The 22,144-nt window shown below is 42.7% G+C and overlaps 1 protein-coding gene across 6 annotated transcripts in view; it reads right to left on the reverse strand.

The window, feature by feature from the left end:
* The window catches only part of BACH2 (BTB domain and CNC homolog 2), a 266,596-nt gene that overhangs the window by 67,189 nt on the left and 177,263 nt on the right, over positions 1 to 22,144 (reverse strand). For 5 of the 6 annotated variants that reach the window (XM_081856998.1, XM_081857000.1, XM_081856997.1 and 2 more), the window contains one exon: positions 16,363 to 16,517. The gene's annotated coding sequence lies outside the window, so the exon portion shown is untranslated. The remainder of the gene's footprint in view (positions 1 to 16,362; positions 16,518 to 22,144) is intronic. The other variant, XM_081857002.1, reaches the window with a different exon arrangement.

Consider the following 22,144-nt stretch of genomic DNA (forward strand, 5'->3'; position numbering starts at 1 on the left):
ATCCTTTTTTTGTCTGTGACAGACCCCACATTCCTAATCATTTTGGTGTATATGCTTTTGTTGCAATATGTTTGACTGGGCTACAACCCTGGCTTACTGCCCATATCCTCTGCAAAATAGGTCCTTTAATTCAAGTAACAGCAGCAGAGAGAATAAGAATGTATTCTGACACACACAAACTTGCAAAAAATTAAACGCAGAGGGCCCTGAAACGCTTTAACATGGTAAACTTCAGAAATGCACCAATTTCCAAACCCTGCAGCATGTTGTACTGTAACGTCTTCTGCTTTATGCTGACAACCTCTCTTTTCCCCTCCACTCATTCAGACACAATGCCTTCAGGTCTGCCTAAGTAATGTAATTCACTGGAGTGGAATTCCCTCGATACCTGCTGCAGTACTCAGTGACAATATCATTTATACTCTACACTGTCATGCCATGACACTGATACATTGGCTTTCATCCCTCATTCACTGCAGAGTGTGCAGTTTCACCTTCCACTGTGCCCTTTCGCAGCACATGTGTACAAATTTACTCCATTCATCCCCAATTACAGAGCTCTGTTGAAATGCCCTTGTTGCATTTATATTCCGCACTCCTTATTTGAGAATTCCAATTACGCACAAGATTCTGCCATTAGCTGTAAGTGCTACACAGCATTCCTCAAGCAAGCATCCTTAGACTGTGGCCAGAGAGCAGAGATACACAGGCAAAATACATTATTATAGTGTGGCACTGCTAAATGCTGTATATTATTCAACTAAAGTGACACTGGCTGGACTGAGCTACCGCCATCAAGCATTATGCGGAGATTAGGTCATCCACTGTGAATGAGAAACATCTACAAACCTCTGTAGTTCTTCTGCATACTGATGTGGGAAGCAGATTGCTGGTGGAATATGATCTTTGCTGCTTCTTTTGTAAATTTAGGGGTTTGTATAGGTCCTAGACAGATATACACCCTTTTGCTGTATACTGCCTTGATACAAAGCAGAAAAGCAGGGTATAAGTATTTTAAACAATCAGGGTGATATGCAATGTTACCCACACAGGTAGACAGTTGAAATCAACACACTTAAATAACTTATGTTTATTTATTTCAGTGGGTCTATTCTGAGTAGAATTTAGTTGGGTATAATCAATAAGTGAAAGAGTCATAGGCTCACAGGTGCTGTCATCTCTACTCTTCCTCTCTGGTTATGTAAAAAGCAACACCTGACACAATACAATAGTAAGTTCATTTGAGCTGGATGTTCCTGAACCACCTGCCTTGTCTCCAGAATTGGGGGCGGGGGCGGGGGCGGGGGAGAGGAATAGACTGATAGAAGTCTGTGTACGGCCAAGACCAACTCAACCCCTTTCAGAGACGTGTCTGACTAGGCACACAGTAATTTCAAATGAATTCTGTGGCACAGTGCTAGAAGTTAAATTTAAGCATTTCCAATATTACTCATTTTATAGGTGACTGTTCAATTTGGAAAGGTTATAATCGCAAAACAGTCACTCATGCATAGAAATTTTATTAGCCAACTGTTTAAAATAGACTTCTGCTGCTCTCCAAAAACAAACATAAAGATATCCTAAGGTCTAAACTTCAAGAGATAACTGTATGTTCCCCCTCCAGGGTGAAAGAACAACTGAGAAGGATTTAGATTTGTGAAATGGCATGGCGAGGAGGATATTTTAAAACCCTCCTTAGCATCACAGTTCCACTCAAAACCAAAGGACTCCATTATTTGTTCAAAGAAAAATAGAAATGTCATGAGATCCTTTCACAGACCTGTTTTTTGTGTGTAGTTTGGCCTACTCATACAACCATGCTTTTCATATGATTGCAACCAAACTACAGCTAAAGTAGTACTATACATTGGAAGCTCATATATATTTATCAGTGTCTTGCCCATTACAGAGGAGAGGGGTAAACTCAATATGCAGTTGGCTATTTCTACAGGAACTCCCCCTCCAAATGCTTTTTGATTTATTTAAAACATTTTTTTTCTTTGAAAAAGTTATATCTCACTCTTCATTGCAAATGACCATTCCAGAGTGAGTAACAGTAAGACATACTGGCTGTCCTGGCTTCTGGCTTAGTGGCGTGCACCCTCATCCGGGCAAGGGGAGCCTTCACCCCCTGCCCGGGAGAGGCTGCGCAAGAGCCGTGCTCCCTTTAAAGAGTGAGCGGAGTGTGTGTGCAGCTCTTGGGGGCTTTCCCCCGAGAAGGTAGAAGGGCAGCCCTTCTCCCTCCTCGGGGAAAAGCCCCCAAGAGCTGCACACACACTCCACACAGCTCTTTAAAGGGAGCGCTGAGCAGAGACTCCCGTCTGCATTCGCTCCATATCCCCATTTCCCCTTACTTTTTAGGAGGGGAAAAGTGCGTCTTATACAGCAAAAAAATATGGTACATTAAAACCAGCAACTTAAAATCAGCATACAACAGCACAAAACAAGGCAGATAAATTACAAGAACTATAGAAACATCCAGTCAGATAATTGCACTGCACCCCAAGCTTGGGTGAATGAAACCATGTAGGTGCCAGGCATATCTCAGAAAGTGTGGGAGTTCCAAAGCTGAGCTGCCACAACCAAGAAAGCGTTCCATTGCATCACTGATAATCAAACATGAGGAATAAGTGACACTGTCCGGACAGCTTCCCTGGCTGATCTTAACATAAAGGCTGGTTTACAGATGAGAAGGTGTTTTCTCAGGTAATTGGGTTCCGAGCTATTTAGGACATTCTGTACCAGAACTAAAGCCTTGCAAGTGCCACCTGTCCCATAGCTAAAATCACCCTTCCTTTTCCTTTATCTTTTGGGTGGCGATGAGGATCGATATATCAAGCCACTTGCTTGATTTTTATCTTATAATAATCATTCAGATTGTTCATCTCCTGATACAGCAATGTCTTCAGGAGACATACAATATTAAAGGGATACAATTCAAATCCCAATTACACAAAAAGTTAAAACACAACAAACAGAAACCCTGCAAGTGATCATATTCAACTTCTCAGATCTGTAATCGCCAAAAGTCCAAACAAACAAATTAACCAGCTAAGACAAATGCCTTCAAATGTCTTTTGCTCAAGGAGCACATTGAATGTGAGTGTTTAGGTTGTTTACGTAGTTTTAATTGTTTTCTTGATTGTTTTTCTTGTATGTGTTCGTTTCATTAATAAATGACCCATTGAAAGGTTGCCTGTGATGAAGGGCAGGATATAAATTCTACAAACAAACAAACAACAGTAATGAGAAGCAAACAAACCACTGTCAATTAACATGGCCACCATAGATTTAGAGATTAGGGTTTGTATCCAGTTATGTCCTTCTGTCTACCAAAGAGCCTTTGCTCTACCAAAGAGCATTAGCCTCTTCTAATGGAAGAGGTGGGGAGATGATTTCCCCTTCTCCTGTGCATCACCTTCCATGCTATCTTGTATGATCCTTCAAACAAGAGATTTTCAGAAGGTGCAAGAAGATGCAAAGAGGACAGGGAAATGGGCAAAGGCTGGGTCTTCTCTACCATCAGTTGAGGCATCTGCTGGACCAAAGGTCCTTCCATGAATGGAAGGACACAAGTGGATTCAAGCCTAGGTCTATAGACCTGTAAACAGAACCTCGATGTACAGAATGTACTGTGCAGAATATCCCTGACTACCAGATGCTGGCAAAGAAACAACAGGTGATACCGGTCACTTTCATGCCCTGCCTACAACAACCATCTGGTGCCAATGCTTGATGGATCTTGGCTTTGTCCAGAAATGTAGGTTTTGCATCCAGATCCATGTTAAATGCACAATTGCACTTTGGGTGATAAATTTTAACCAAGAATACAAGGCTTCGTAGCCCCTTACGCCAAACCTTTGAAAATTATTTTACACATCTACACTATTTTCCCATTATTATTATTTTTTTTTGAGTAAGCAAGTTCAAATACTTTATCTCATACAGAACAACTGCTATTTTAACCTGAAAACCCTCTTTCAATTCAACTGAGTTAGCTGCCAAATACAAAATATAGATCTTACCAGACAGACAGAGGCAGGACTGCAAGCCAGCCAACTGTGAGCATTTAACAGACTGACTATGTTTGGTCTACGACTCCAGATTATATGAGTCTTTATTTTCAGTTGTACACAAAAGGGCAATAGATGGAAAGTCTTATTAAAACCACTAATTTTTCTTGTCCGCCCACACTTCCAACACCTACAAGGCAAGTACAAAAATGCAACAAAGACAAAGAGTGGGGGGGAAACCCAGACTGATGGCTCACTTAAAACCAAACCAGAACAAGTCTCTTCCTCTCCATCTGCCCTCACCACCCAAAAACATAGTTGCTTCTTGATGAACAGATATAGGGGGCGGAAATGTATAGAGCTTGGGTTTGAACTAGATATGATGGTGACAGATCCCTGTGTCACCATCAGACTTGCTGAAATCACCTAGGAAGCAGGAAGCAAATGTATGTAGATAGGTCCGGTTTATGAACCAAAAGGGGACGGGATGCGGACAGAATATCCTCTTTCTCATTGCTTGACTCTTCCAACAGGTTATTTCCCCACAACTAGAGACTCCAGCGCTAAAAGGGAATCGGTCTGGGTTCTGCATTCCTCACCTGAACACCACTTTTGCTCCTTATAATTGGATCTCCTATCTCACTCTCTTTCTACTTTACTGGAGCAGTTCTCTGCCCGCATGAATCTAGGTCGCCCTTGAGGACATGAGGTAAGGGTTTCATGCAGGCTGGAGGTCGTCTAGGATTGGCTCCATTATGGAAATCTCTGCTGTAAATTGATACATGCAGATGCCAAAGCAATAATCGGCAAAAGCTGCAGAAAACATGTCAAGACGATGAGGTGATATGTTAATGTTTGCTCTGAGGGAGGGGGGAATCCCAAACTATACATGATTCCCTGCTATATACCTATATGATCACTACTGTTAATCAGAGCACTGAGGAACATGCTAGTCAGTATCTGTATTGGATTTTAAATGGTTCTCGTATACAAACTTGTTTTTCATATGTTTTGAATGGTAACATTTTAAATGATTGCTTTGAGATGTTTCATAGGAAGTGATTCATAAATGGAGATGAACAAATAAACATACACGGACAGTCAGTAAAACATAAAGCCCCGTCGTAAGGACAGGTAGCATTGTATTTCAAATGGAAAAGGCTGAGGTTATGTGGAAACACCACATAGTATGCAGTCACTTTCAAGCCCTTTTAAATACCCCTTATTTCAGCGGCAGCTATTGAAGAAGGCTCTTAACTCTTCCACTGAAATTACGGCAATTAGTTGTCCAAGTGCTTAACTTTGCGTGTCAATACCCCTCCCCCATATGAAATAAAGACACAGGACACGTTGTTTAAGCTTAATGGGCATGAAAAGGCCACAACTTTATTGATTAGAGAATTGAAGGTATTGGCCTTAGGCATTGGCTCCTATCCACTACCCGGCATGGTGACCGGGAAGGGTTAACACAAACCGTGGGGGTCCTGTTGAAGTACGCCAACTAGGATCCCACGGGTGTCACCGCTAGGGGGCGTGCCGGAGGCCCTTACCTTCCAAGGTTTCGGACAAGACAACGCCCCCCGGAGTCCTCTACCGGACTACCCTTTTCTTGGGGGAAGGTGATGGCGTTCCTTCCCCCCATCTATTTGCATAACAATTGAACCCCAGCCAATGCCTAACCGCCAATACTGAGGAAAGTTGTGACGTTTGCTACGAGGTAGGCGAAAAAACCAAAAGGCCGTAAGTTCGCCAACTTGGAAAAATTCCTACCAGGCCCCTTGCGGCGACCAACCGAAGTCCATAGCAAGGTCATATCTACCTATGACTACCTGCACCTAAGGGTGGGTGGGATGGGAAAACTTCTCAGCTGGCCTGGAGTAAGAGGGCAGCCCCTGGGCGTGCCTGGCCTTAAGTATGCTAGACCACCCCCCCCCCAGCCCGCCGATTGGCGGACAGGGTAGTAAGCACGCCCAGGGATTCCCCCAGTTCTCGCGGGGGCCAAAGGCCAGCCCCCGCGCTTGGGGGAGGGGTTAGACCACAACCCCCTCTCCTCCCCAAGGGTCAGAAATGGCTTTGTCTGGATTATGTACATTGTTAACAAAGAAGCTGCCGAGCAACTTATTGCTGGGGAGTTTTATGAATGGTCCACCCATAAACGATGTACAAACTTGCCTTATGGCTGGTTAGAGAGTATCTGTCTATGTAGTCCAGTATGATTCATTCTGGCTGGCAGAAGCTTTCAATGTCTTTCGCATCACCCTCTACACAATATTTCCCCCCAGTGATGATAAGGATTAAACCTGGGACCTTCTGCATGCAGATCTGGTGCCGTGAGCCCCTGAGCTATGGCCCCTCCCAGAAAATAATTACAGTGAGAAGAAAAAACCCCAGCAGTCATAATCGTACCTGAAGACACAGAAACATTGTACAGTCAAGCATGATGCTGGGACTAAATACTGTACTTCAGAACTTGCTTTGCAAATTAGACTAATTTTTAATACATATGACACACAACACCGTGCGCCTTTCCCCCCATTATGGGTCTCATGCATACCTAATTTTTTTTTCTTCCCGTGAAATACATGCATTTCAGAAGCAATTCTCTTTTAACACGCACATGACTAACTTCGCTTACATCTTCTGCCTATTTAGCAGAAACCTACCTTGAGAGCAGACACAGTTGGATGAAGACAGTTCAGAAAGCCAGCTTCCTCCCCCCCCATTAACCCCCTTTCTGAAATTGCACATTGTTATGTCCATTGACCTTCCATTATGACATGGCTTAATGTGAACTCTCCTCTAGTCACTGTAAATAAGCTAATGATTAATCAGGGCCAGCCCAAGGCATTTTGTTGCCTGAGGTAGAGTAGCGAATGCCTCCCACCCTGCAAATTAAGCTATTTTGGCACCTGAGGTAAAAAAAACCCCACAAGTTTCTCTCCCCTAGCAGCAAAAATGACATTAATAAAATAACTAACCATTTGCTGCTCTTTCATAGCACTGAAAATCAGCTGTCTGATGTGGCTGCCTCACTTCACCTACTGAGAAGAGATGGCTGTGTGCAGGGATTGCGAACCGTTTTGGGCCTTCACTCACTTGCCCAGATTTAAATGTTTTGTCCCCCTTAGGGACAAAACAGGACTAAAACTGACCCTTCCCACAGAGCGCAATGCCAGGATGAATGAGGGGATTAACAAACGATTACTGTAAAAGCACTTAAAACTAGAAGTGCTATATAATAAATTAACAGCAGCAGCAACGTGCTTTCTGAAGATTATTTCATGTTGTAGAAGTTCCAAATACGTCTGGTATTTGTAGCATTTAGAAGTGTTATGAAAAATGGGTCACATCTTACTCAAGCTGCAACCACAATGCCCTCAGATCAGACACCAAATGACTGTACAGTATGGGACGAGCACAGAAGGAAGTATTGAAACTGCAGTAAAATTAAAACTTATGTGGTGAGAAGAATTTGAGTTTCACTGGCTAAGGTTAGGGAAAGTGGATTTCACTAGTATCGTCTTTTTAAGTAATCTTTCATTGAAATTGTCTTGAAATAAATGACTAGTGCTTGGCATGTGAAGGATTCTATGGGAAACTTTATGGTCCATAAAAGACAGCGACTGACCTACAGGGAAATGTTCATCACTGGGGCAAGATTTATGGAGGGCCAGCTGTGATTATTTTCCCAGTGCCTCTATATAACCCTGGCTATTATTAGGTACAAAAGAAACTACCACCACAAACCATTTTAAAATATACTCTTTTGTTGTTGTTGCTACAGTCTCGAAGCAAGTATCTGAAGCTTGCAATTTTTGGCTCTTTCCCCACGGAGCTCTCTTTGCCCAATGCCAACGTATGAAACTGCATCCTTTCTAGTTACCTCCAACATGGGGGGGGGGGCTACCAATCTGGGATGTGAAGAAGTATACACAGGTTGCAACCTGAAAAAGCTACAAGCAGCGTCTGGTAGTCAGCTGGGGGGGCGGGGGAGAAATAATTTAGCATTACAGTAACTTAAGGGGCATTTCACATTAGTGTTAGGACATGGAGAAAACGATTGGAAGCAGGGAACAAAAGCTAGAATATTTAAAAGCATCCAATATGCACAGTGAAATGGCTTCCAAGCTTTAATTTTATGTTCAGTGGGGTTACAAATGGCATTTATCTTAATTTAGTGTCTGCATAGTGCAGTTTCCAGCAAAGGCATAAAAAAGGGAAATAGCAGTTTCTCACTATGATGCTGTCCTATTTCAAGTGTCAGCAGTTCCATTAGCTTTATTATCCTATATGACAGTGACAGATGGCTGACCGTTCAACACCTTCCGATAACATTATATATGAAGAGTTATTGAGCCCATGTCTTCCCCTTGCAGAACAATTTCCAGCACACATCTGCAACCATGCTGCTCTGATCCAGCTCTGCTTGAGTATATGCATCAAGAAAGATTCATGCAAGACCTGTGCAAGAACGGGATAGGAGCCTGCTTTCAAATGCACGTCAAAAAAGGGCAACAAAGCACAGACTGGGGGAGTGGGGGTTAAAACTTCTTCAGTCCAAGGCTTGCATTTCCTCGCGGGCAACTTTCCAGGGGCAACATGCAAAAGTGAGTTGAACCAGAAGCAAAAGTGGGCAGAGCAACAGATGTCATGTTTACTTTTTGTCCAACAGGCTACAGTCTAGCTACACAGAAGTCAGAGGCTTATCACAGTTTAAGGACATACGTATTCTCACCGGGCAAAAGCACTGATGGAGGGTGTATAGTAGAGCTGGGAAGAGGGCAAAGCATTGGGAGAGTTTTGAGAAACGGATAAGAAGAGAGGCAATTTGCATAGTTTGGCCTAATCTCTATGAGGGCTGCTGTTGCTGCTGCAGATTAAAGACTCCAGCAGCAGCTCTCATACAAACCAGGCTAAACCATACCAACTGCTCCTGCCTCTGGTTAAAGCACCCAATTCCTAAAGTTCTAATTTTCTGCTGCTAAATCTGGTGTTTTATTATTATTATTAAGCATGAGTTTAAAAGGACTGTTTAATATAAGTATAATTTTGAATGTATCAATATGATATGCTTTTTGTCGGGTTCATGATACGCCGATTGTGGACTTAACGTTCTGCTCATTTGTTTTGAAACGGATTGTGATAAATATTTTGCTTTACATTGTTATCCTGTTCTGTAATGTGGGTTGGTAAATTATATTGTGGTTAATTTGAATCCTGTTTCAGGATTTTTATTACTGTAGCTTAATTTCTTATTTTTAGTGGATTGTCCAGTCTTAGTTTAATATTGCATTTATTAACCTCAGGGGTTTTGGAGAGCCGACTGAAACATTAACTCAGGGATGGAGAAGCTCATGCCCAGGGGCCAAATGTGGCCCCCCCAGCCTCTCCATCTGGCCCTTGGGACTCTCCCCAGGCCACACCCCTCAGGGGTCCTACTTCACACCTTGAGTGTTTTTGCCTGGCTGGAATGCACAACCCCAATTTATACTATTCCCATATGCTCTAAACTGAATTGTTAACTGATTGTCTTGGAATGCTGCGGTGATACATTTTATTATGCATATTCTTGTCAATTGCACTTGGTTCAAAGGCTACTGCAAGCCACTCTGGGTGCTGTTTATCAGGGAAAAGGTGGCACACCGGTAAAGCGACGGTGGTTGTAACAAATGTTTTTCTGGCGCTGCAAAATAATAAAAATAAAAAAAGGACTTGTCCCTTGTGCCCACCACCACACTTCTCATGGCAGGGGCAGATGGAACTCAGCTGGCCACAGAAGAGGATCTTATGAGTCAGGCAAGTTTCATGTGAGTGGGGATGATTAATATATAGTATGGCTGCAGTCGTTTCAGAAACTACTTCAAAGTGCTGGTTTTGATCTTTGATGAAAAATTTAGGGAGCTAGCACTTTGAATTGAGCCTGGAAACAAAGCGGAAACCAATGTAGATGGCATAATTTTGGAATTATGTGTACAATCTGCCAGTTCTAGTAATATCCTGGCAGCCACATTCTGCCCCAGATGAAGCTTCCTATCTGTTTTTAAAGGCAGTCCCAACATCACAGCATACAGGGTGACTACAGTGGGAATGACGCTGGCAAGGTCTGACTTCTCAAGGAAAGGATGCAATTCACATACTGATAAAAGGCGTCCCTGGCCGCTGCTGTTGGCCATTCAGGATCACCACTAAGCTGAGAACTTAAGAAAGAGGAGCACTACCTGTACAATACAGATTGGACACCCATTCCTAGATCACAAGAAACCTGAATCAATAGTGCATTGTTCTCGTCTGGATTAAGCTTCAGTTTGTACAACTCCAACCACTTCGAAACAATGCCAATTCCCACACTGTGGTGTAAAAAAAAAAAAAAAAAAAAAAAAAAAAGGTGGGTGGGGTGGGGGAGACACACGAGTGAAATGTGATGTGAGAATATACATATGTGTGCAGTCATCAGCTAGAACATGGGTAGTTCATACTGCGGATTCAGCAATAATCCTTGGGGGCAGTGTTACAACCAGGAGGTTGAGATCTATGCATGCTAGTATGCATAGATACTAGTATTTTCTTTGGGAAGTGAGGGCTACGTAGATGAAGGAAAATACATTGCACTTTCAAAATTGCACACAGATGCTAATAGACCATCAAAAGATAGTTTTAAGTAAAACCATGAATTTAATGGATTTGTGAACATGTTGCAATTTTCTGAAAGCTGCGGAACCGAAACTGCAAAGGGTCATAGCTCAGTGGAAGAGCATCTGCTTTGCATGCAGAAGGTCCCAGGTTAAATCCATGACATTTTCAGGTACAGCTGGGAAGGTTCTCTGCCTGAAACCATCAAGAACCATTGCCCATTTAGTGGAGACAATACTGAGCTATAAGGCACTTGCTTCCTTGTATAAGGCAGCTTCCTATGTTCTTCAAGAATGATGGATAGTTAAACCTTTAGAAGCCTCATGGTGCTCTCAATGTTGTTGTTGTTGTTGTTTAGTCGTTTAGTCGTGTCCGACTCTTCGTGACCCCATGGACCAGAGCACGCCAGGCACTCCTGTCTTCCACTGCCTCCCGCAGTTTGGTCAAACTCATGCTGGTAGCTTCGAGAACACTGTCCAACCATCTCGTCCTCTGTCGTCCCCTTCTCCTTGATCTTTCCCAACATCAGGGTCTTTTCCAATGAGTCTTCTCTTCTCATGAGGTGGCCAAAGTATTGGAGCCTCAGCTTCACGATCTGTCCTTCCAGTGAGCACTCAGGGCTGATTTCCTTAAGAATGGATACGTTTGATCTTCTTGCAGTCCATGGGACTCTCAAGAGTCTCCTCCAGCACCATAATTCAAAAGCATCAATTCTTCGGCGATCAGCCTTCTTGATGGTCCAGCTCTCACTTCCATACATCACTACTGGGAAAACCATGGCTTTAACTATACGGACCTTTGTTGGCAGCTCTCAATGTTACTGGCACTATATAAAAACCAACACTATACTTTTAATGTTATATGATGACCTTAGCATTTTTTTCAAAAACGAATTTCAACATTAAAAGTTAAGTGTTGTTCAAATGCAAAAGCAACCAAAATGCTTCAAGCTACAGCTCAGAAGGCAATAATCTTGTAACGCTATGTGAAATGGACTGCTCTGAAGCAAGAATGCAGCACTTGCTAAAAGTAGCCATAATGACAGCATTTGCTGGCTCAAAACCCACTCATTTAACACACACACACACACACACACACACACACACACACACTCACTCACTCTATTCCGTTAGGCACCACTATGTATGATTCATGCTTGCCGTACACCTTTAATCAGCTTCTTTGTTCCGTCAGCACAAAGATTTAAGGACATTACTCTCCTCTGAAGTACTGCCTGCAATCTGAAGTACAGTGGTGGCTGTGCCAGCATTATGTACTGATTTTCAACCTTGTACTGGCGTGTATACAGCCTGCTTTCCTCTAAATATTCCATTTGCCGCTGTGGCATGTTCTTGAATCAGGCTATAAATCCTTCACCAAGTCTGAATCCAAAGATGGTTATCCTTGAATAGTGTACTTGATACTTTCCAAGTACAGAATAGGCTTAGAGACGCTGGGCCCCTTCAAATGTTACATGGTGGACACATGCCACAGCATGCACATGCAAGAGGGAGCCTGGAGCTGTACAATGCACAAAGAGAACACACACACACACACATGAATGTTCCTGGGTACACATAAAAGTGGTTCACTTGCACATCTGAATGAAAAGTGCAATGTGTGAAGCCGTTTTCAAGAAAGGGGTAGTTTAAACTTGTGCTAGGGACACCAGGAGTGTGAATGACAGATGTCCTTATACAGAATATTTCACGTTCCTGAGCATTGATCCAGTGCAGTTTTCATTCTACAGATTCTTTCTGGGTTATCCTGGTAGAATTATCTGAGCAGCTGCAAATAATCACATGACTCCCAAGACTATGAATAGTGGGCACCACAGTACCCAGCCTCGTCTAAAGTAGCAGCATACCCAAAGACAAAAAAAGATCCCAAGTATTACAAGTGGTTCTGGTGGCACTTTCCCGTTTACAAAAACCTGACAGTTCTGAGGTCATTTACATTTATAACGGAACTGGGAAGCTTCAACTAAAAGACCCAAATCTGGGAAATATAAGTCCATATTTTTGTGAGCTTATCAGCAAACTGCACCAATGCACATGGGATTTTGCCAACCTAAACTTTGTGTTTCAAAGCTTTCTACAGTTGCCTTGAATTGTGCTCCAATATTTTCACATTGTGGATTTAAGCTGTCTTCATTCCCATGCTTGCAAGCTGCTACTAACACTGTTGTCTCTCTCCTTGACTCTAGTTCACTTTCACTCCTTCCTTCAAAAACAACACAATCACCAACACTGTCAGAAATCTCTTGTGGGAGTTTAAGGCACATTCCAGCCAAGCAAAGCACTCGGGATACAAAGAAGGGTCAGTAAGGTGTGTTTTAAGAGCCAGATAGGAAAGCCTAGAGGGCCACATTTGGCCATAAGATCTGAGGTTCACAAACCTTGACAAATATAAGAGCCACAGTAGAACTAAAGCAAATACAATAAACAGTGACTACACTGGGACACATAGGTCATACAGGCAAAGCAGGGTTGGGAAGAATAGGATGGGCAATGTTAAGTCATGCTCCATCCATTTAGGCTTTTTGTCCATGTGGAAGACAGGAAACAGGAATGAAATGATGAGCTGTCTGGAGGCAGGGACACTAACACACACAAAAAAAGTTTCAAATTTTCTCTCGTGGATAGCTTGACCTTTCTTGTTCCCCTTCTCCCTCTTTTGACACATGCTCCTAAGCAAAACCTTTGAAGCAGGGAGCTAATTGTCCAATGGTACACTATCATTTTATTTAACAACATCATTCACAGAATTGTAGAGTTGGAAGGGACCCCAAGGGTCATCAAATTCAGCACCCTGCAATGGTTCACAGGCGGACGCACTGACCCACTGCACAACAGAAGTGCTTCCTTTAACCATAATATGGTTGTTATGAGGACAAAATGGGTGGTAGTAGAGGCAGGTACCCTGCTTTATGAGAAAGAGTGGAGTATAAAAGTACCAAATTAAGGGTGCAGCATAAAGGGAGTCTGTTTCACTGTTGAACAGTTCTTACGGTCAAAGTTCTTCCCGATGTTTAATCAGAATCTCTTTTCTTGTAACTTGAAGCCATTGGTTTGTGTCCTACCATTCATCCACATGTAGGACATACATAAAGTGGTGTGTGATCAACGCTGTTGCCTGTTGTCTGACAGTTCAGTGCGAGAGCACTTTCTAGAAATTATGAGCAGGCGAAAGAATGTGGGGTGTGAATACCAACAGCGTTGATGTTCCTTGCCAACTATTTTGATTTTCAAAGTTTTGGATTGTATGAATGGAACATAATGCTTTTCACTGGCTTTATGGGGAAGCCCTTTGCTCTCAAGATCCATTTGGAGAAGAGAGGGCCAGAGGGTTATTTTGTCCTTGTAACAGTCCATTTGAAGTGGATTACGTACGTTACAAATGGATTATAATGTTTTTATAATGTTGCACTACTTTAGTGTTGTTAGCCGCCCTGAGCCTGGCTTTGGCTGGGGAGGGCGGGATATAAATAAAAAAAATTATTATTATTATTGTTGTTGTTGTTGTTGTTGTTGTTGTTGTTGTTGTTGTTGTTATTATTATTATTATTATTATTATTATTATTATTATTATTACAGGTTGTATGGCTCGTACAGGAATGTGGGAAAGCAGGCAGACGTAAGCAATTTCAAAACAGCACCCCAAAATTCAAGTCAGCTCTGGAAATTAAGCAGTAGAGGGGTCATATCTCATGTGCTTTCCATGTGGAAGGGCCTAAGTTGAATCCCGAACATCTTTAGCTAAAAGGGTCAGGTACCAGCTGAGGTGAATCTAAGGCTGACTGGAATACTACTGCCAATCAGAGTAGACAATGCTGGGATGCATAGACAGATGGCATAACCCAGTACAGTCATACCTTGGGTTACAGATGCTTCAGGTTGTGTGTTTTCGGGTTGCGAACCGCGCAGAACCCAGAAGTACCGGAATGGGTTACTTCCGGGTTTCAGCGTTCGTGCATGCACAGAAACACTAAATTGAGCTTTGCGCATGCGCAGAAGCGCTGAATCACAACCCACACGTGCGCAGACGCGGCGCTGAGGGTTGAGAATGCTGCGGGTTGCGAATGTGCCTCCCACGCAGATCACGTTCGCAACTCGAGCGTCCACTGTATAAGACATGTATTCACTGGTTGGAAACAGTGGGAGAACTCCAGGCTGATACTGGTAAAATACGCAGGGCCATATGATTCTCAGATGCGCAGAGGCATGTTATCTTAGTACTGCTCCTCCTGCATAACAAACAGCACTAATTTTAAAACACACACCCTCATATTATTCTGCTCTCGAAAGCCCATCAGATGAGTTGTCAACAGCTCGAAGAGAAAATAAGAAAAGCACTTGAAAAGTTGCAAGGTACAAAGGCAGAAATGAAGGGAGGTTCTATACCCGCCCATGTCCTCCATTTGCCCTGACTGGGGCAGTTCTGTGTTGAAAAGCACGTGGAGCAACAGTCGCTGCATCAAATTCAGCCCCGGCATCTAATTAAATACAGCCCTTGTCACCAAGAAAGCAAAAAGAAAAGCAGAAAACAGAAAGAGGACAAGAATCCTGAGGAAATCAGACCACAGGCTTATCCAGCACAGCATTCTGTTCTCTCAGTGGCTAACCAGACAGCTACAGAAAGCCCACAAAGCAGGGCATGTGGGCAATAGTATTCTTCTGCTGTTCTTCCCTAGCAATTGGTATTTAGAGGCATGATGTTTCTGAGTAGGCATCACTAGGCATGATGTTGGGAAGCGTTCATCCTCTAGCCCAGCTCAAGGCTAGCCGGAAGTTTCTTGATACCCTAGAGCAGTCACAGTAAGAGCAATCTCATGTGAATCAACAGTTACCTTCAGAACTCTCTGAGATGTGCCAGAAAATCCTGGGGCGCACTCTGTATTTATGCAGCAAGAAAGACACATTGGAAGTCACCAGAGTATGTGAGTTCCTAAATTCCTACTTTGATTTTGCTTCGGAATAATAACCTAAGCACCATTTGAAGTGTGCTACCAAAGGCATCCATCTAGTGTGTTTGCGTGGTACACATTTTATATGCAACTGTTTCATTAGCGATAGATTCAAGCAACTAGTTTCTTCTGTTAACACACACTAGCTACTTGCACAGAAATAAGTAACTGGGAATCTGCCATGTAGCTAGCTCTGTATATTTTGGAAGCTTCGAAAACCCTGATTTCCCCAAAATGCCAATACTTGGGTACTGAAATGCAGGAGTTGCCACACTGTATTTTTTATTGGTGGGGGGGAGAGAGATGTCTGGCTGAATCTGTAGGCTGATTCTGAGAAGTGATTTATCAGTACAACCTCTCCACACCTCAACTGAAATATTACCCTGTTTTGCGCATATATATGCACAAAACACACCACATCAACTTAGCCTACTTTTGAGAAAAAAGCCTAAGCTAAAAAAGCCTAAGCTATTTATAAAGTACTTTGTGACAAGTTCAGCTGTGGCAGAAAGCATACTTAGGAAGCCCACAAATTGACAAAATTACATTCTCCATTTAGTTTTTAAAGAGACAATAAGTACTTCAAGATCAATTTATTCACAGTCTAATGTTATCTGATGAATTACAGCTTTTAGGATGATTTAACAAGTGCTATATGGCACTTACCAGTTGGAAACCCCCCCCCCCCACTTCTTTGCATAGTTTTTGTTTTGTTTTGTTTTTGATGAAATAGGAATCAAAAGCAGGACTTACATGTAACTTTCCCAGGATCTGTGCTGGCTAATATTCTCACGAAACAGGGAAGTGGACAAATGGAGAGATTAGTAGGTTACAGCAATCCATTAAGATAAGAACGCCTGAAGATTCACAGGGCAAGCTTCTGGCAGCTCAGCTTCTCTGGTGGCAACCTAAACATAACAAAACATCAGGACACATTTCAGAAAACAGGTGTGCATTGGCACAAGCATCCCCTTTCCCCTACAAAATTTTATAATCTCATAATGAATTAAAAGCTATACATTGAGCTTCTGTTCTTCAGTGGCATTAAAGAAATGAGTCAATCAATAAGCATTCTCAGGATGTGTATCTGAAGAAGTGTGCATGCACACGAAAGCTCATACCTAGAACTAACTCAGTTGGTCTTTAAGGTGCTACTGGAAGGAATTTTTTTATTTTGTTTTGATCATTCTCAGGATGTTCTGATAATGAGCAAAGCCAGAGTCACACAAACACACACACACACAGAAATCCACAAAAATTACTAGCCCAGCTAACATTTCTTTAAAAACTCGCTTTTCTAGTTATACCTACCTGTGTTAGTCATTTGTAGCCTACATAAATGTTTCAGTAGCTTAGCTCTGGAAGATTCCAAATGCTGTTCTGTACAGGCACATAACCTGTCTTTGATGCACCATAGAAAACCACAAAGAAGAAATTACCTTCTGTAAGCATGGAACATAGTGCCTTGTACACTGGGTCATCTACTATTGTCTGCCAATCTATAAAGTAAGGTGGGGCAGAGAGCCTGCATAAACCATTCTCAATAAATACAGAACTCAAGTTCTACCTGGATTGCTTCCCTAACAATGCTAAAAATCTTAAATAAATTGTAGAGAAGGATGAAAAGCACATATCAACAAGTCCATGTGTAGCAAAAGTAGCAGGGTGTGTGTTTGTCATAAAAGAGGCCCATTTGCTTTTTCCAGTCAAATTACAATTGTTCTGGGAGGAAGGTTGGAATGGAGGTGGGAGAAACTTGAGACATGGTGGGAAAGTCTGTGGCCTAGTACAGATGTTTCTGCTGTTTCACTCCAGGCTTTATGTGAAAGCTAACGCAAGAACATAAGAGCAGCCCTGCTGAATCAGGCTAATGGCCCATCTAGTCCAGCATTCTGTTCTCACAAGCAAGATGCAAGCACAAGGATTCAGGGAAGAAGATTCTAGCCAAGGCTTCTTTCTGGCATGCCAGATATCTATATGTACACACCTTTTTCTTTTTCAGTGGGTGGCCATTTCATAGCACGGGACAGTCTTGACGTGGCAGAGCCCAAACATAACTTTGCCACCTCAGTGAGAACCAGGTCCACCCTGTTCTTGGAAGGTGTGATTGATGTTCACTGCTGTAGAAGCCTGGGACTGCATCCCACACATTTCATTCCGTTTCTGCAAATGTCCCACTCTCTATTTCTCTCCCTGTGTTCCCCAGATATCCTTACACTACACTGAGTGAGCCAGAGCGTATTAAGTTTAACACATGACCTATAAAATGAAAGCAGGAATTTCTCTGCTCAGGGGTCAGGCTAGGGTAAGTTGTAATCTAACCTTGTCCTAATGCATTGCTAAACATCTGTGTCTAGTCTTAACTCCATCCCCTGCTTCTGTTTTATACAGCTATTCTTATTCTGAAATGTGGGAATGACTAATAGAAATAATTTCGTTACACACACCAAAAACACACACACACACACAAACAAACAAACAAACAAACAGGCACAAGGAGAACATACTCCCATTGATCAAGATTTGATGTAAAACACCTCCACCCAAGTATATATGAATCCTTTTCCTGCATTGGCTTCACACTCCAAGCCACACAAACAAGGTCGGTACAACAGAATGCAGCTATATGCTCATGGAGGTAGTTGTAGATGTAGATCATAGGTCAACAAAACTGAGTATAGAGAATAGGCTTCCCACAAATCTCTAGAAAGCAATGCTCATCTATCTACCCATGTCTGCTGTTCCAAATGCAATCACTCACTCACTCAAACAAACAAACAAACAAGGAGTTTGGTTTGGCAGAAACATTGTTTAAGATGTGTGTTCTGCCTTGAGGCTATTCTGCCACAGCTGGAGGCTACTTGTTTGGGAAAATAATCTGGAAGAACGAAATTGCTGAAGAGGAATGGGACGGGGTGGAAGAAAAAGCATTATCTTTCACCAGAACAGGCTTCTAATTCTGCCCCCTTCTTCCTTGAACAACCCATCACTTGCTGATTAGACCTGTTCCAGAAACTACTATGACTTCTGAAAGTTATGCACTAAACCAGCAATACTGATTGCTTCAAATGTTGCAAGATCACCATGGTATGGACTGTGATTTCTGTTTCAGCCTGAATGAACTCAAGCAGAAATTAGAATTAATGAAGTGGAAATGAGACACTTTAAAAACAAAACACAATAAAGCAGAAGATGGCATAAGTAGAGAGCGTCCTTTCAAGCAGCAATGCACATTTATATAGGGCACTCCAAGTGCTCAGAGCATCTCACATATATCATCTTAAGATGCTTCACAACATCCCTTTAAGACAAAGCAAGGATTACTGTTCCTATATTTTAAATAATACTGGTTTGCAACAATACACATGACTTGGCTTGTAAAATGCAGTGTATGTTGGGCTGACCTTAAAAACCACAAAGGAACTTCAACTAGCTCAAAAATGCAGCAATTCAGCTTCTACCTGGAGCTCTCCACAAATCCTCCAAACCACCAAATTCTTTCTGAACTTCACTGCTATCAATTTGTGCTAAAGACATGGTTCTGGCTTTAAAGTCCTGCAAGCCTGAGTGCGGACTACTACAGGAAGTTCCGTAAAGTCAAGGGGAAAGACACTGCTTCAATTGCTACAACTATGATGTAATGGACAGATTCTCAGTCTTCCTCCTTACTGGTGAAGTAGGACCACTGAGATATACCACACCCATGTAATTTTCCCTCTAGTAGCACCATCACTATGCTTTTATAACCTTATTCTGAACACACAGAAATTCAAACAGGTACAGTGGTGCCCCGCAAGACAAATGCCTCGCAAGACGGAAAACCCGCTAGACGAAAGGGTTTTCCGTTTTGGAGGCGCTTCGCAAAACGAATTTCCCTATGGGCTTGCTTCGGAAGACGAAATGTCTTGCGAGTTCGTGCGGTTTTTTCCCCCTTTCCCCCCCTTTTCCTAAGCCGCTAAGCCGCTTATTAGCTGATCCGCTGATAAGCCGCTTATCAGCTGATCCGCTAAAAGCCGCTAAACCGCTAATAGCGCTAATCCGCTAAGCTATCAAAGGGCTTGCTTCGCAAGACGAAAAAACTGCTATACGAAGAGCCTCACGGAACGGATTAATTTCGTCTTGCGAGGCACCACTGTATCTTTAGGTGGGGAAAGGCTGTAAAAATCCCTGAGTTTCTCAGACGAAGGTCCCTGACTGAACATATGTAGAATGAACACGCACGCACACACAGAGACACACACACAGTGTGTGTGTCCAAGAGTTCACTTAGCTCATGTGACCAAATAAAAAAGCTCAGCTCTAGCTGGAACTGCTTACAGACACATTGGGGGAAGGCTTAGCAAGTATATAATAGGACCCTGCTTAGTTTTTAGTTTAAATGGATCAGGTCACTTCCCTAAACTTAGTCAAAACAAGTTGCAAATGTTTGAATTCCTTTCTGTACCAAACAGCATTTGAGGAAATGTTTGGCACATTCTATGCTTGACCTCATTTTGAGGAATAGCAGGCCTGGAAATTTTGAAGCCAAAAAGTTCTTTTTCCTGGACTGAAGTTAGAAATGGAAGTGCCAAAACAAAAAACAACAACTTTTTTTTGGGGGGGGAGGGGGAGGGCAACTTGATCCCTTTAAAATTCATGGCAGCCCAGCAGAAGACAACTGAATAGTTAACCCAGAATTTCAACTGCCCCACCCACTCCAAAAGATAAAGGTGTTCGGGTATTTCAAAATACACAGGCTTTGCCTGAGACCCCGAAGAGCTCCTGCCAGTCAGAGCAGGCAACACTGGCCTGACCTAATATAAGTCAGCTTCCTATGTTCCTGTATCACTATATTTGAGGAACTGGTCACGGTTTGCTAGCAGAATACATGCTTTGCATGCAGAAGATCCCAGGTATCTTTAGTCAAAAGGATCATCTCGTTCAACCTCCTGCAATGCAGGAATATTTCACTCCAAGTGGGGCTCGAACCCATGACCATGAAATGAAGAGTATCATGCTCTACCAACTGAGCTATACCTCAAAAACTATAAGGCATAATATTTTTTTATTCACACCAGTGACTTTGATATGTGAGATAATCCAATGCAGCAATTTTAATCAAAATGTAAGATGTAGTACCTCCCCCCCCCTTTTAATGTGGTGATCTGTCAAGGAACAAACCCACTGAAGAAGATAACAGTGGTTACTCAAACTTTGTTGCTGGTTGCAAAGGGGGCCCCATATCAGTTCAAGCTTCAGGGCTGCAAAAATGCAGGTCTGCCACTGCCAGCAACTACTTGGAATTCCAAGTTAATTGAAGTAATAAACTATTTACATTTTATCTAGCTAGAAATGTTCAAAATTAAGGGGTATGGGGCAGCTGTGAGTGAAGAAGTGAATCACCCTATTGGCTCTGCTTTGTGTATGCATATATTGTATCACATACAGTGGTACCTCTGGTTATGAACTTATGGTAATTCATTGTGGAGGTCCGTTCTTAAGCTGAAACTGTTCTTATCCTGAGGCAAGCTTTCGCTAATGGCACTTCCCGCTGCATGCGTGCCTCTGGCGTGCGACTTCCGCTCGCATCCTGGGGCAAAGTACGCAACCAGGAGCAACTACTTCCGGGTTAGCGGAACTCGTAACCTGAAGCGTGCATAACCAGAAGCATTCGTAACCAGAGGTACCACTGTATCCATGAATACCAGAAGCATGTGGGTCAGGCCAAGAGTGCCATAAAACTGGAGCTCTGCCCTTAGACAGCACAGGATGCATGGAAAGTCTTGTTGACAGAAGGTGCACAGCAGCAGTTTCTACTGAAAGTTGGACTGCGCTTGCACAAGACACAGCAGCGGGGAAACCTGCCTAAATTTGCATAGTAAGGGCTGGTGCTCAATGCATGGATGTACCTCTGTAAGAAACCTTTCTCTGCTCCCCTCCCTTCTAATCTTCCCACTTCCATGTATATTACTTCTTAATTGTTTTTGAAACACAGGCCCTCCCTAGAGTCGTGGGAGCATGGAATGTGGTTTGATACTTGTGTCTGTGCTTGGCTTGGCTTAGCTTGCACAGGGAAATAGCATACCTAAGCAAAGGGGCGGGGAAACACACCTAGAGACCAAAATCAAATCCACAGATTCCAACACTACTAGAAGAAATTTGCATATTTCATTTTAAAAACACATTGCCCTGTTTAATTCATTGCAATTTCATACACTCAATTCAAGTGTAATGCCCTGGCGCTTCCCCCATCCCTTTCCAGAAATAAACATCCCTTTTACACAAAGATGTGCTGCCTCAGGAGTAGAGAAGTGTTGGAAACTGAGATGTGAAAGCTAGGAGCTAAACAGCACCTTAAACCTTGATTATGGGCGCTACGGAATGTGTAGGCGCGCTTTTTTATAACAAGAATACAAAGCTGAAAATGAATGAACTGCAGCTAAAATATTATGTTCATTTTTCACATGGTCTAGTCCTTCCCTTGCCCACCCCCCCTAATATTCTTAAGAAGGTCTCTTCTCCAGTCTTCAGAGAGTACCTGGAAGTGAGGAAGCAG

Source organism: Podarcis erhardii (genome assembly GCF_964252035.2).
Source record: "Podarcis erhardii genome assembly, chromosome: 3".
Lineage (NCBI taxonomy): Eukaryota > Metazoa > Chordata > Lepidosauria > Squamata > Lacertidae > Podarcis > Podarcis erhardii.